At 45.1% G+C, this 4,981-nt stretch overlaps 1 non-coding gene across 1 annotated transcript; it reads right to left on the bottom strand.

The window, feature by feature from the left end:
* Positions 1–1,203: 1,203 nt before the first annotated feature.
* LOC121397816 lies at positions 1,204–1,333 on the bottom strand. The gene has a single exon (XR_005963942.1). It is a non-coding gene; the product is annotated as a U6atac minor spliceosomal RNA (small nuclear RNA).
* Positions 1,334–4,981: the final 3,648 nt, after the last annotated feature.

Here is a 4,981-nt window from a genome sequence, read left to right as displayed (position 1 = left end):
TCTATGGCCAGCTTTAGAGTCGCAATATTCGTTTAAGGACTTACTATTATCTTGAAAAGTAGACCTAAAAAATGAGGCCCTGAGCAATTTTAGATTTGTTTTAAGGGTTTAAGGTTAATTCATTAGTTGCCAGCCACACTGTAGTGGGGGTCACCGACACTTCTTACAGTGTATAAGTGAATTCTATTGTTATGCTAAAGTCACTGGCTATGTGTAGTGTCCTGTTAGAAACCAATAGAGTAGTAAAGGTTGTTCCTTACTCTTGGTGCCCTTCTGACCACGTTTACAATGTGCAATTTATTATGGGCTTTCTAAATGTAATGAATTTGCAACAGCGGCAGAAAATTAAGTTACTGAGAAGAGGAAAAAAATCTTGATCCTGTTCTGCTTAGGACTGACTCACAAAACATCGCAAGACTTTTCTCTGCTGGCTGTAACATGACAAGACTTTCCCCTTCTCACTAACTTAATTTTTTTCCTCTATGTGTCGGCAACCTGCCAAAATGAACTGCAGGCTTTCAAGAGCAAGTATCTATTTCCCTGTGTTCTGATGGGTTCAAGGGTCTCACGCTTGGCCCCTGCCAGCTCAGAAGGGCCACATCTTAAAAATCAATTGATCACAGTGCAATGAAATAGTCTTAAAGGCATAGAACCACCGTTAAAGGGAGGGGTGTGGGTGCAACAACCACATGGTGATTTCGCTGTTTGTCCTGCCGAATAACAACTGCTAAACCAACCCAGTCTGACCCTGATTCAAGCCTCTCCTATTCATAGTCCAGTCTATTATTCAAATCAATCGATGGTTGCTAAGGTAATTGGACCCTAGCAACCTGAAAGTGCAAACCAGAGAGCTGTTGAATAAAAAGCTATATAATCCAAAACCAAAATGACGACCAATTGCAAATGTTCTTACAATATTCCTCTCTATATCATACTAAAAGTTTTTTTTATAGGGGAACAACCCCTTTAGCAGATATGTGGTTGTCAGGGGCAGTGACCCTGACAACAATCAAAAAAAAAAAAAAGGATTTATTCCTTTATTTGTTTTAGGCCCTAATCATTTCCCAAACTGCAAGCTGGTTACTATGCTAATGATACCCTAGCAACTAGATGGTACTGCTTCTGCGCAGTGGAATGTTGCTGCAAAATAAAGTAGTAATTGAGGGGCGGCTCAGTCAAACCATGAAATAAAAGGAATAAAAAAAAAAAACATGGTTAGAGATGCCACGAAGTAGGTGGCAATGCCTTAACCGTATATGTGTTGTAAAGGCCACTAGGACCTCTTCCATCCTTGTCAAGGGGAGTGCTAACCTTCTCTCCTTTCATACAACACAATTTACACTAATAACACAGGAGCTATATATACCCCAGATACTACCACACCTTAAACCATAGGGCGACTTTAATGATGCCTCGTTTATCAATCTTTTTTCATCCCTCTTTCACACTGCGGCTCAAGTCGTGTTTTCTCTCGCAGCTTTTTCGGAATATTACACTTTTAAAACCATCATTTACACCGATTAACGTATTCATAGAACCGATCCAATCACAGCGAAAGAGGCGGGGTTTGAGGTAGACGTAGCGCTGTGACGCTAAAAGGACAGTTGGACGCCCTCTGGTGGTGCAGCTGCGTTATTACATGTTTAGTTCGTTTCTATGGAGCAGCTGAGTATTATTAGTGGGGGCTGGTAAGTGATTCTAATTTCTTCACAAATATGTGGGAGGGACTGGGAGCTGCCATAGTGTTTCCCTTAAACATGATTGTGTGCCCAGAACATTCCTTCTCTGTATATTTGTATTTATACATATAGGGGGAGGGAGGTGCCATATTGATTCCCTTAGACAGTACAGTATGAGGGTATAGCTTATTGTGTGCCCAGAACATTCCTTCTCTGTATTTATACATATGGGAGGAGCTGCCATGTTGTTTGCCTCTGGTAAACAATACAGACCTTCCTATAATATATATATATATATATATATATATATATATATATATATATATATATATATATATATATATATATATATATATATATATATATATATATTTTCCCCCTATTAATAACATTGGGATCAACCATCATTTTTACCAACTAACCCTATCTGTTGCTAACAGGGGCCCTTCAGAGCGGGTGCACAATGAAATGATGAGGTCAGTTCACAATAAAAGCCACCCCCTCCATATTAGTAATTAATGTAGATACAGTCTGCATGGCAGCGCATAATTCAGTTCGGTCTGCGGCAGGCGTCTAAACAAATTGCCAGTTAGAACTGCAGCCCGTGAGTCAGTGCGTTGCTGCTATTAAAGGGGTGAGGTGGGAGTAGCGGGGTCATGGCCTGAGCGCAGGGATCTCACAGACACCGGACGAGACGCATTAGAAGTTAATGCAAATCTTGTGCAGGGGGATTATGGGCCCTGTGAGCTGATTAAACGTGGGCTTAAGGCTGGAGGCAGATACTTGGGACAGTGAGAGGCAGCAGTAAGCAGGATTTGTGCAGCACAAGCCGCTTAGGCACAGACTCATTTAGCAGATTTTGAGTCAGGAGCAGCAGTGCACGGCCCTCGTGTGTAATGTGACGGAACCCTTTATATTGCACCCATATATTGTGTTTAACTCAGCTGTTTACGGTGAAGAGCCAGTATGTAAATATATAACCAGCAGAGCCTGCGCTTTATCTGGGGCTGTGTTATGCACCTACATACACTTATATGCACCTCCCACCCACTAATTGGTAGGGTCTTGTCTCCCTAATCCCTCCTGTGCGCCTTATGGCTTCCCAGCCTGAAACCAACGTATGCAGTGGATTGTAAGCTCTTGTGCTCTGTGCTCCTACATTGGTATTCCCTGATGAAGGATCTGATACCATTGAATTTTGCTTAGGGTTCCGCCGTGCCAAGGGGGCATTCTGCTAATAACAGTATTGTTCCACGCAGCCACTTTGTTTGTTCCGTGAATGGATCCAATGGAACTTTCCCCAAATCCCTTACAATCAGGGGCCTGAGTCAATGAATTTTGCACAGGACTCTCTGTACTTTGGATAAATATCTAATAACAATAAGCAGGGGACGGCGGGAGGAGAGGAGGCAGCGGGAGGTTCCCGGGGGAAGATTATTTTCTCCCAATGGATATAATCCACATGTCTATAAGAAGGTCTACGTGACCTTGCAGCAAAGCCTCGTTCGGTGGCATAGCAAGCGCCACGAGATGTTGGGTGGCAGAGAGGTGCCTCGTGGCCCCTAGACCCCCCTGGTTGCCTTATTGGTTTAAAGGGGATAAAAGTTTTTCCTACAACTGAACCCATGGGGACCTGGCTGTCTGTGTACTTCATCTTGCTGTGCATCTTGGTCTTCATCACATGGACAGGTACAGTGTGTGATTCCTGCTATCTACATGCCTTGCAAATTCATGGGGTGCCAGCCCCCCAATCTGATGTATTGTTCATTTGGCATTTTTTTCTCCCGCTTAGCCTTGGGGCTGCAGTGCTATGGCTGCAATATCATTTCCGGGGCCAAATATATCGACATGGGGTGCAGCAACCCTGATATCATCACCTGCTCCCATTCGCACAAGGGCTTCAAGCAGAGGTTCTGCATCAAGACGGAAAGCGGTAAGCGTGGTGGGTGATTAATGGGTGTGCACTCATTAGTTTTGTCAGCGAGCAGATATAACTACCCCTAGTGTGTGTGATAGGGACCTTAGATTGTAAGTTCCGTGGAGCAGGGCTGATGGGAATGTGATAGGGACCTTAGATTGTAAGTTCCATGAGGCAGGGGCTGATGGGAATGTGATAGGGACCTTAGATAGAAAGCTCACTTGGGAAAAGATTAATGGGAATGTGATAGGGACCTTAGATAGAAAGCTCACTGGGGCAAAGATTCATGGGAATGTGAATGGGGACCTTAGATTGTTAGCTCACTGGGGCAAGGATTGATTATAAGCTCCATGGGGAAGGGACTGATGGGAATGTGACAGGGACCTAAGATTGTAAGCTCACTGGGGCAAGGACTGATAGGAATGTGATAAAGACCTTAGATCGTAAATTCCTTGGGGCAGGGGCTGATGGGAATGTGATAGGGGCCTTAAATTGTAAGCTCACTGGGACAGGGACTGATGGGAATGTGATAAAGACCTTAGATTCTAAGCTTACTGGGGCAAGGCGTACTGTATATATGATATATATGTAATGTCCTGGTGCCCGGGGTTGGCTAGCAACAATATGCATGGCACAGGATGATGGCACATGGTTTCAGCCCCAGACCAATACAAGATACAAGTGGCCTCCTTCTCTGGCTGGCACTGGTCTGGCATTAACCCTGTGCCACCCTTCTGCCAAGCCATCATTCATAACAGAAACATTACCGGCTCTGCCAGCCAGCTGCCAACTGCTGGGCACCTAAAAAGTGACACAATGGGTGTCTTGAGGGCAGAGAGAGTGCAGTTGGGCAGGGGCGTTTGGCACGAACCCATATTTCTTTGCCCATCTAATCCTGGTTCTTTGTTGCAGTTGTACTGGGAATGCTGTTGACCAGCGGTTGTGCCACCTCCCGTCACTGCCAGCAGCAGGAGCTTCCAGGGGTGCGGATCCACTGCTGTGACACAGATCTGTGCAACTCAGGGGCGCCCCACGTACCCCATGCCCTTTTGTATCTCACCCTCGTCGTCTTCTGGGCCCTCCTTGGATACCTCCAGTGACACTGGGGGGTTTACGGGACTGTTGCTCTGAGACTGGGGGGCAGTAGCCATGCAGCGCTGGGCATTTAGAGGGCACAGATGAAAAAACAGAAAGGGAAGTGAATTTGGCTCAGGAACCCCCAGTCACCCTTGTATTCTGCACCTAAGCAAATGTGGACAAACTTTTATTAAAAGGAAATACCAAAAGCCTTTATTTTGGTCTTTTTTTAACCTCTACTTGACTTGAAACAAACTCAGTGGGCAGCGGTATCCCCACCCCCTTACTTGGAGGCTGAAGGGCAACC

Source organism: Xenopus laevis, chromosome 8S (assembly GCF_017654675.1).
Source record: "Xenopus laevis strain J_2021 chromosome 8S, Xenopus_laevis_v10.1, whole genome shotgun sequence".
NCBI classification, from domain to species: Eukaryota; Metazoa; Chordata; class Amphibia; order Anura; family Pipidae; genus Xenopus; species Xenopus laevis.
The sequence above is the reverse complement of the archived record's forward strand: the minus strand, read 5'-3'. Positions and strand labels throughout refer to the sequence as shown.